Below are 11,446 nucleotides of genomic sequence, written 5' to 3' on the forward strand. Positions count from 1 at the left end.
GGAGGGACTTCATAGAACAAGGAAGTCATCAGCCCGTTTTTATGACAGTGGAAACAGCGGTATACAGATAAGTAAATTATGTGAAAAATACTGTGTTTTTTTACACGCGAAACATGAACACATGTTATATTGCACACTATAAACACAATCAAAGCTTCAAAAAACCACGAAAAACGGGACCTTTAAAAAACCTGGTTCAAGGTAAAAAAGTCTAAAACATTGAAGCCTTCCTTTGAGTACAGTTGAGTTAAAGATTTCCTGCTGACGTGTTCCCCTTTATTTTTCCATATAAATTTAAAACTAGGAGAATCAATAGATTTACAGGTGACAGAATCAACATAAAGGTATATAGAAGGATAAACAAAGCGTGAAATTCCTTCAGCTTTAGATGGAGTTCTGCCATATATTGTAAGGTCTCTTTGTAACCATAAGCTAAAGATCTTTTTGGCAGAATGTAATTTAGCCAAATTCAGAGAAATTAGCTACCTCACGTTGTCTTCTGGTTTCTGCCATATGTAAGTTCCAGCGTTAAAAACGTTATTTTAAGTAAACTCCTTGTACACAAACAATATTCCCAATGCTCCTCGAGTGCAGCTTTTGTCATCAATATCCTTTTAAACGAATGTTTGACTCATTAATTTACCTGTTAGCTACTGTTTCAACCTGAAATCAATACCTACAGGCTATCATGGCTTTTTACTGTGGAAAAAAAAAAGAACTAATCTGAACTAAGAACTTTTTTTTTCTGATCTAAGGAAGTTAGTGTTATTGTATTTCCATTGCAAGAATAGCATGTATGTCAGCGTCTTTATTAAAGTGTATAAGTGTGAATCTCTCTCATAAATATTATGTCAACAATAACCTACAGTAATTTTAAGCATGAACCCCCCACCACCACCACCACACACACACACAGGAATTACTGCTGACCATTATGTATTTATGTTTACAGGAGGATCTGGTGGCCGCAGGGAAAACCCTATTTGGCAAGCAAAACTTTTCCTCCTTCCAAGGCCAGATAATAATTTCTGCCCCCCACAATAGAACTTGAGGAACTGGCTAAACATGGATTAGGTAAACGTGAGATTGAAGCAGATAAGAATTGAGTGTTATTTACTTTTACACCTTATTATCTAACCTTCTTGCAAAGAAAGCTATGGAATGAGCTGCTTTGGATTTTATGTTAACTTGAGCCTATATGGTCCGATTTGTTATACTGTCTCTATATTTGGAAACATTTGACTATGTTAATACTTTTAGCATTTGTTTTAAAGAAATATTGCAGAGTAGTTTACTCTTTGATGCATTTCCATAACAGTTTCCATGTAGCCATTTTAATAGTTACACCTATGCAACACTTTTTCATGCCAAGGCATCACTTTGAAAGTGTCCAGGAATACCTCCCAATATATTATATTATATTATATATATTATATACCATATAATGTATGTTAATGTTCTTTCACATATGGTCAAATGTGTGATGGCCTTGTGAGTGAGACCAGGCTCTTTCTTCTGTCATATGCAATTTTCTTAGGAGTGTAGGGTTCGTTTAGTTTCAAAGCTATAAACTTAGTAGAAACACAAATAATCTTAGGTTAACTGTGGTAGTCACACAGGTCTACTTTTGGGGTTTGGCAACACTATGATTATGTCTGTAAATATGAGTCCTGAATGCTAGGAGTCCTGAAAGATCTTGTAGCAACTAATGAATGTTACTTTGCCACTAGGAACCGATTATACTGATGTTTACATTTCCATTTTTACGAAAACCTGTGCATGAGTCAACGGAGGCCGGACGCACAAACTCAAAGATTGGGTTAAACTGGAGTTTATCTGAATTGAACAACTTTGTTTGCCAAAGCTACCCTCGCATCAGTTTAAATTTGGTAGGCTTTGAATTGGCAAGGACAGGCAAAGGATGCAAGATCCAGAAATTGCAAGTTCGTTCTGTGAAGGAACTAAAAGCAGGCTTTACATCGTGCCACGAGCCATTGTCTTGCAGGTATGGAATTATACACAGGGATTTATATCATACTACAATCATATAAATGTGTTCTCTGTAATGTCTATACCTATTAACTGAAGTTACCCTCTCTACCCTCAGGTAACATCACCACCCTCTGCCATGTCCCAGAATTCATTCCCACCACTCGCAGCTCCAGCAGTAGATGAGACCTCACAAGTGGTTTCAGATCAGTTCCATATTAAAATGATTGCACATCTAATGATTTGTGTTATGTCCACTATGCACTTTGTAGTGATGAGTGGCAAAAACTAATATAAACCGTGTTGTTGTTTTTTTTTAATATGTGTTAAGATGTATCTATTTATTCTGTGTGATGTCTGAGCAGTTACATTCCCTAGGATACGTTTTTGTACCTATGGATATTTTCTAATGATGTATTTTGTTTCCACTATGAGTGTGTGTTCTCTTGCTGAAGGAGAAATCATTTGGATTTTCTGTGTACTACCAGGTGGCATCCACATCCTCTGCCATATCCATGAATTCATTCCCACCACTCTCAATTGCTCCAGTACAAGATGAGACCACGCCTGTGGCTCAGAGTACCCAAGCTCAAAGTGTGGTTGCAAATCAGGTAACCAATTTTGACAATGTATAGAATAAATAGTATTTATTCATTTTATGTGCGTGTACTATTTAATGGTGATTTGTGAGAAATGCCTTTTTTTTTTTTTTTTTAAATGCTTTACTTTAGGCTCTTCAAGAATGTCGATCAATACATGCCCAGCAAGACCAGGGGGGTATTGCACAAAAGCAAGATAAGCGATTAAGCTGGGATTTTCCAGTTATCCTGGCTGAATTTAGCCCTGACTCGGTTGCATGAAGGGAGGCTAAATTAATCTACATTAAGTTACTATGGAGATTTACACTTTGCAGCTAGCCTGCTCTGGAGCAGGCTAACTGTCAGGCTAAGCTGAGCTCCTCTAACACTGACCAATAGGAACGCAATGATATTACAACTGACTCTCTCACATACAATTATTTGACTTTATTAACATATATATATATATATATATATATATATAGTGTGTGTGTGTGTGTATATTATAAATAAAAATATATATTGGTGTAAGTTTAAGACATTTTTATTATTTTAATATTTTATTAAAAGGTAAGTATGATGAGAAACAAAACATTTAAAGAGAAGTAATTTCTTAAAAATTAAGTGTTATATAGCCCACTGAATCATTCTCAGACTTAATACTGACAACAATAGAAGCACTTGGGAGAGAACTGTCAGGAGACCTATTTCTTAGCACAGAAGAATACAAAAGGATTACCAAATCATTGTTTTAAGTGTGAAAATATAGCAAAAGTAACACAGAAATTCAAAATCAATAAACCTGTGACAAGGCCCCTGAAACAATCAGGCCTTCATTTGTAAGCTTTCATTAAGTGATGAGTGATTTTTTGCTAGACAAAGAGCAGGAGTGAGTGTTTCAGAGCCAGCAAAAGCTATGAAAAGAGTGACAGAGTAAGATGCAGCCTGCAGAAGTGGCATGCATGGTTGTTGTCCACACTGAAACTACCCACTGTAGTCAAAGCACAATAAAGTCAGCTAGCCTTTTCCAAGGCCCATATTTAATCTATACTCTGGTCTCATATATATATATATATATATATATATATATATATATATATATATATATATATATATATATATATATATATATATATATGTATAAAAATAAATGGAATTCAGGTTGATTAGGACACTTTTTGCTATTGAAGTGACTGGGAAAAAGTGTCCTAATCAACCTGAATATATATATATATATATATATATATATATATATATATATATATATATATATATATATATATATATATATATATATATATATATATAGATATATATATAGATATAGATAGATAGATAGGTTTTCCTTTCTTACTGGCTAAATGTTTTGTGCCCAATATTTAATTAGATTGTTTTAAAATATATGAATACATTTCTCTCTGGTTTTGTTTGGCAGTAGTAGTCTTTATGGTTATTAGAAGAGCAGAAATTAAAATCACAAAATTAAAAATTAAAATTAATATGCACAGACTAAATTTTAATTGGTAAGATGAATCTAAACTCAGTAATTGTCCCAAAGTATATTGATTTACCCCATTACAATAGTCCATTTACAGTTACTATCATAAAAATACACTTACTTGTAGGTTTGAAAGTGTACATAAGGCACATTTAATGTCCAACATCAAATATTTTAGCGAAATGTATATTTTAGAATTATTGCGCTTCTATTGCGTCCCGTCTGTTTAGCGCGCATGCGCGCAGCAGCGCTCGTTCAATGTGAAGTTTAGCCTCAAAATGGAAATATTTGTAATATTTTCTAACATTTACAGATGGAGAATAAACTTGTGAAAAGTAAGTTATGCACTAAGGAAAACACCATGTCTCAAACGCATAAAATAGAACAAAATGTATGCCCTTTCCTATCGATTTGATCCATGATCGACCTCTAGGGCTGCTTAAAAAAGTGTGCACGCGAAATTATCTTGACTAGGTGAACCTGGATCGAATTAGCGGGACTGCGTGAACTTCAATTACCTTTTATGAAACCGTTTTAGCCCAAACTCATTTGTTAGGTTAATTCAAGTCAGGTTTTGGAGTTTAATCCTCGCTTTTCTTAGCATCTTTTATGAAACAGCCCTCTGGAGTATAATACAAGTTTGTTGGTGGATCAGGAGAAGGTAATTGTCACAGACACATCAGGCTCTACCATGCACCAATCACAATGCTCCCAATCACCGGAATACTAATCACTGTCACCTGCACATCATTATCCCCTTCATCATCACCAGTATATAGAGCACTCACACCCTGCACTCACTGTCCGGTCTCGTTGAGCTATACTTTCCTGTATGCTTACCTCAAGGACTCCCTCGCTCGCTACTTACCTGTCTCCTGTGCACCCGATCTCCCAGTGTGTTCCTCGTCTGTGTGTGAGTGCTTCTACGTCTCCTACGTTCTCCAGCTCCATCCAGTTCCAAGTCTCCACCATCTGCAATCACAAAAGGACCGTAAATATCACCAGACATTACCATTGTTCATCTGCTCTACTCTGCTTACCATATCTGCTCACTGGTTTCTCCATAAAGAGAACAGATGTACCGTTTGTACATCTGTGTCCGACCCCTCTGTGTCATAACAGTAATACTTCCAAGTTCTATTTATGTATGATTTACATTCTCTTTCAGAATGTATACGTACTTTTAATGTGGTCTTTTAATAGGAGAGGAAGAAACTAATCTATCAGGCTTGTGAGGAAAGACGTCAAAAGGTTTGTGTTCATAATAAATTAGTTTGATAAACTAGCTGAAGTGGTTTTTTTTTTTTTTTTTTTTTTAAATGAGAGAGATCACATTTCAGTCTATTGAGGCAAGACATCAGCGAATGTCTGCATGTGAAGAACCCTCAGATGGGGTGTTGATCAAATTTAAATATCCAAATGGACACACTAATATGAGGAAATTCAGCTTGTCGGAGCCAATCCAGTTGATGTGTGTTCAGCTTGAGAAAATATCAAGTGTCTTCTCAGTGGTTCAGTGGGTTTTAAAACTTGACTTTCACATCTTTTTAGATCTTGTTTGACTTTGTGGGACAAGATGATATTGCCAGTGAAATCTTTGTGGTGCAAGAAGCCGCATCATCAAGATCAGTTGAGAGCAGTTCCTCCGGGTCAATAATGGATCATGGCATAAAAGCATCCTCAACTCTATATGTGCTTTGGTTTTCAAATAAGGATGTACAGGTAAATGTGTCGCATTTTATTTCCTGACTCAAATGAAAACGGAATGTTGTTTGGTTTGTGCAAGCTCATGTATTGTGCATGTTTGTCTTCAGGAAATTCTCTCAGATCAACAAAATGATGGAGCTTATAACCTACACCATACATCACATGGTCAGTCATCACTGTCTGAGACATCCACCCAGCCAAGTCTCTCTGTGCCCTCTTTCCAGCCACCACTGTCTGAGCCCTCCACCCGCTCACTGCTGTCTGAGCCCTCCACCCACTCACTGCTGTCTGAGCCCTCCACCCAGCCACTCCGCTCACTCTGTTCTCACAACCACAAGAAATCCTGACTCTTCATGATGAACCATCACTCTCTCCTTCATCTGCCCAAGAACCAATCATTATTCTTGATGAACAAGATGAGACGGTTTCACAAAATCAGTCTCCTGTATCAACACATCACCTCGGAGGACCTGTGGATGAGTGTGTTTTTCTCATTAACTTGACTTTATATTTTTTTAGTGTATGTAGATGTTTCATTTTCTATATCCTGTTATGTTTAATCAGGTGGTTAAAATAAAATGCATGAACTACTTTGTTTGCAGGATTGATCTACAGACCATATTGAAAAAATGGTCAGCAAAGTTGATGGAAGCTTCTGTCCAACAAGCAACCAAATAAATGTGTGCAAGGATAATGTTTTACTGTGTAGCCTGCGGGCATTCAAGCGTAGGTTCTTCAACCCTGAAGCAAAATTGGATGTTGTGTTTGTGGATGAAGATGACAATGGTGAAGGGGCAGTTGACGAAGGCGGCCCAACAAGAGAGTACCTAAGGCTGTTGATGAGGGCCGTCCACCAGTCAAATATCTTTGAGGGACATGAGAAAGACCGGCAGTTGTCTCTTGATACTCAAGGTAGGGAAGCCCAAATTCTTAGGACTGTCCTCATTCAACTGGCAGAATTCTAGAAATGTGTACACGGAAACCCATTTAAAAATGATTACTCCCTTATTTCTCCTGTCTGGTTTATTGTTTATTACCCAGCCAAGTCTCTCTGTGCCCTCTTTCCAGCCACTGCTGTCTGAGCCCTCCACCCACTGGATTTTTTTATGTGTTGGGCAGGTTTCATCCTGTGTTTGTTGTCTGTATCGTCTTTTATTTGTTTAGTTATTTTGCCTTAATTTGTTAACTCTTGGTTAGGATTTTTCCATGATTCTTCGTTTCTTTAATGTACTGAAACACCTTTTTGAAATATGTTTTGAAAGGTGCAATAAAAGTTTGTAGTAGCACTAATATTAATCATAGCATTTTAAGGTATTAAATTAACAAGCATTACAGCAGATAGTGCTGGGCGGTATGACCAAAAATTTATATCACGGTATTTTTTTTAAGTTATATCGGTTTCACGGTATATGACGGTATTTTTTTCCCCCTATGCATGACCAGGCGTTAACCACATTTTCTACTGATTGAGAGAGGAAATACTGCAGTAGATTGACTAGAATGCCCTGTTTTACTGGTTTTATGATGAGTGAATATTTTAGAAAAATTCCACACTAGAGTTAATACAGGTTTACAAAGCCCCACAAAATGATGCTGTGGGGAGACAACCAATAAAACGCAGACCTGAAACACACTCATTACAGACACATGAATATTAAAATATGACCATAGAGATAGAAAAAAAAAAAAGAGTGGAGGGCACCTTACGCATTTTAAAAATCTAACCCTATATAACAACAAACTGACAAAACGAGGTGCACACGCTCAGTGTTCTTGTAAACATGTCTTTAATTTTACCCTATCAATCTGAGCCGGAATCAGACCCGGTGATTGGACTGCGGGATGAAAATAACAGCGTTTCGACGACATGGCGACAAACACACTCTACAAACGCAACTCTTGTGTATTCCTGTAGGCGGAGGTTAGTCAAAAAACTGTTTTAGTGACGTCATTAAAGAAGGAAGTAGAGGGATGTAGTCCAAACTGGCCGTTCGATGTAGGCGACTTCTGTTAAATAAAATATCTCGCTTGGCATTGAACTTTGAGCTTTAAAATTTTACAGATTTTATTTATACTCTAACAACAACATTACACACTAACTAAAGTTTGAAACACGGGATCACGAAGAACGGGACCTTTAAATTTTTGCCCATTCTTCTTTGAATTGTCAGTCTATTTATTAACTTACATCGTCTTCTGTGTAGCAGAATAACCCATCATCGCGGTCGTGGTTCATGTTTAGAGCACTAGAGTATATGAGATGGGTCCACATGCTCGCTCCGATCTATATAATATGATCCATGTGGAGAACGTTGTGCGCTCCGTGCAGAATCTCGCGCGCTGCGTGTAGTTTGAATTCTCCGCTGTAATCAAGGACTGAATCCGAAATCGCCCCCTATATCCTCAAATAGGGCATTATCTGAGGGGACAGCCATTTGTAGTGGTGTCCGAAACCATAGTGGACGTTATTGAGTGCACTCATTCAATCTCACATTGCACCGCAATAACGAGTGTACAGCCGATGTACACACAACGGCTTTCCGAATTCACTCACTTGTTTTCATTCACTCTTTCAAGTGAACAAGTGGATAACGTAGTGAATGATTCTTTAGGTGGTGATTTCGGACTTACCACAAGCGATCTCAGCTGTGCTCTCACTACAGTGCAACAGTGAAACGGGACGCTCTCAAACAGTGACGGGCTGCGCCGCGTTCTGAACGTTGGTTAAGCGACACATACCGGTATTGCGGTATCATCAAAATTCATATCATAACAAAAATAAATACCGGTATTCGGTATGAACCGGTATACCGCCCAGCACTAACAGCAGAGCAAGATTTTACTGTTATTTCTTTAATTTTAGCTTTGCAGACTAAACTTTACACGTGGGTGGCAAAAATGATTGCTGTGTGTGTGGTCCACGGAGGAGTCGGAGGAAACATTTCTTTTCCGAAAGGCTTTTCCATCAAATCTGTGGGATACCAACACACCCGGCCACGGTGGATGAAGTTGGTGACCATACTTTCAGGGAACAGTTAATAAAAGTAAGCAGGAGAAAGGTGTTATACATTGAATATACAGTACTGTGACACAGCCCTATTTTCTATTAGCTTTCTATTATTTATGAATCGCTTCAAACATGTTCAGGTTACCTGCGTCACTTGGCCTCCGGCCTCGTGGCTGCGGCCGAACCACAGCCGTGAGGATATCCACGAACATTCTCATGAACACAAGTGCTATATTGCTTAAACATCTAATTTATATAGGGAAGGTATCTTTACAAGCCAATTTTGGACTCACTCACTGACTCACTATCTCTTTCTTTTTTTCTTTCTTTCTTTCTTTCTTTTTAGATACAGGAAGCAACAACAGTCCGAGAGGTGAACGGTGCAATTGCAGAGGCAGCAGATAGTCTCAGCATTATAGGTGCCTTAAGACATGTGTCCAGCCTGGAGGAGAAGGACTCCCTTGTCCAGTCAGCTGCAGACTTCTTTGTCAATGGAAGACTGGCGACTACCCTGGACCAGTAAGTGCCTCACCTGTCTTATCTGTCCGAAAAATGAAAATGTCATTGGCCCAGGACGATTCACACATTGTAACATGTTTTTATAGGTTTGTTGAGAGGTTAAAAACCCTTGGTTTACTGGAGGAGCTGAGGAAGAATCCGGCAGTGTTCTACAACTTGTTTGTCAGTGAGGAGATTCCACTATAGGCCTGAATTACTGTTTCTCACTACTTTCTTGTGTTACAGAAGGAGAATGCAGTCCAGTCACCCTAAAGAAGGTATTGGAGTTTACATCTGGAGCTTCAACAGTGCCTCCACTGGGATTTCCACACCGTCCACAAATTCAGTTCCTTCATGAGGGCAACAGAATATTCCCAGAAGCAAATACTTGCTTTCTTGTACTCCACCTGCCGCTGCACTCTTCCTATGAAGCCTTCAAACAATACATGATGGAGGGAATTTCGCAAGCTCCAACCTTTGGACTTGCATGATGTCACTATGTGTGTAAAAATTATTAATGGAAATTCAGTTTTCACTTGAGCTATATTTGTGCTTAGAAATTATTGAATAGAATGCTGTTGAAGCAAGTCACTGGTTCAGATGTTAATTTTAGAATCTCATGCACTTTTAAAAAAAAAAAATTTGATGCAGTAATCCTGTTCATTTTGCATGAGTAACAGTTCACTTCAGTTGATTGGTGGTTATTCAATATTGAGTTTTTCAGCTAACTCAAACTTGTGTAGTTTTTTTGAAGGTGTATATTTTCTTTTGGTTTTACGAGACATATATTGGGCTTATAGTTCATGGTTACTCTGATGACACTGAGGTTGATCTAATGAATTAGATATCCTTTATAAACAAACTGTAAGGAATTATTGGGCTTATAATTCAATGAGTTTGATGAAATCACACATAACAGCCAATATGTTTGGTTTATGTACATGTTGATGAATACACAGTGAATACAGAGAAGGCAAACAAAAAGTCTGGCTGGTTTGCTGGATGTCAACCTCAACAGCTTATCATAGTAACCTGTCCCCATCACGACTCAGTCTCTGTTCCAATTAGTGGATTGATGTTAAGGTATTTTTGGCAGTTAAACCTCTCTCAACTGTTCATCTAAAATTCTCATTCAAGCCATTAAACATTCTATGTTCATATTAATTAGATGCTTTTCCACTTTTTCTATGAATTATAACACAATGGGAGTAGAAAGGAACAATACAAATATTGTCAGCCAACAGTACTACAAAAAAAAAAAAATAAGACAATAAAACATAACAGCACCAACAGTGTTGTTAGCTACTGCCAAATCTAGCACACCTGGCATTAGCTCCATCAGCTGCAGCTGCACTGCCCATACCGCCTTATTTTAACAGAAAATGTAACTTAAAGCAGTTGAAACTAAAAATGTCTTTCAGTTCTGGATAATATTTGCAGCCAATAAACCTTTGTCTCTGTATTTTCTGTTCGCAACGGATGGAGGTTCCAGGCCTGTCTAAACTGCTCCAGTCTTTTTTGAATCTCAGGAAGATAAACAATATGCAGTGAAAGTTTGTGGACATTATCATCTGGGTTTAGAACCTCTGAATCCTCTAAGGAGTAGAACATAAGGTAAAAGTGCTGCAACACATGCAAAAATACATCACGCCAAATGCGTTCAATTCTCTGAACTCAATTGTTCAATTGTGAACTGATTGTCCGGTTATGAAACTTCTGTGTTCAAGTCCTTGAACTAGATGCATGAATAAAGCCACAAGGATGTTTTCACCACCATGGTCAGACTGACTCTTGATGGTAGGGCATAGAGGCATGTTGCTTTCAAAAACTGAGAAAGCACTGTTGTGGCACGATTGTCTGTGCTGCAGTTGAGGTAAGTAATCAGACGGGAGTATCCATCAATTGCACCATGAATCACAAAACCCCATCTAGAAAGGTTGAAAAACAAATATTACTTTAAGATTATAATACTATTGACAGTAGTCTGGAAACAATATAGCTGTAAACCTCTTTTACTTGCTGAAGTTCTTTTCAAAATATTAAAAAGTATGACAAGTCTAGTAATAATAACCTTATGAGGCGCATGTTCCCATCAATGTGCCACTATTGGGGTAAGGTACATGATAAACACGTCTTGCAACTGTCTGGCTCCATCTCCTTGCAGCAGCA

The 11,446-nt window shown here is 37.8% G+C and overlaps 2 long non-coding RNA genes across 2 annotated transcripts; both read left to right on the forward strand.

The window, feature by feature from the left end:
- The first annotated feature begins 778 nt into the window (after positions 1-778).
- LOC125268202 lies at positions 779-3,020 on the forward strand. Its single transcript, XR_007184827.1, has 3 exons — positions 779-2,005; positions 2,108-2,600; positions 2,721-3,020. It is a non-coding gene; the product is annotated as an uncharacterized LOC125268202 (long non-coding RNA).
- A 1,123-nt stretch (positions 3,021-4,143) lies between these two features.
- Positions 4,144-11,178, forward strand: LOC125268446. The gene is made up of 7 exons (XR_007184892.1): positions 4,144-5,316; positions 5,617-5,787; positions 5,880-6,252; positions 6,375-6,684; positions 8,636-8,816; positions 9,126-9,298; positions 9,524-11,178. It is a non-coding gene; the product is annotated as an uncharacterized LOC125268446 (long non-coding RNA).
- Positions 11,179-11,446: the final 268 nt, after the last annotated feature.

Source organism: Megalobrama amblycephala, linkage group LG5 (genome assembly GCF_018812025.1).
Source record: "Megalobrama amblycephala isolate DHTTF-2021 linkage group LG5, ASM1881202v1, whole genome shotgun sequence".
In the NCBI taxonomy this organism is placed as follows: Eukaryota; Metazoa; Chordata; class Actinopteri; order Cypriniformes; family Xenocyprididae; genus Megalobrama; species Megalobrama amblycephala.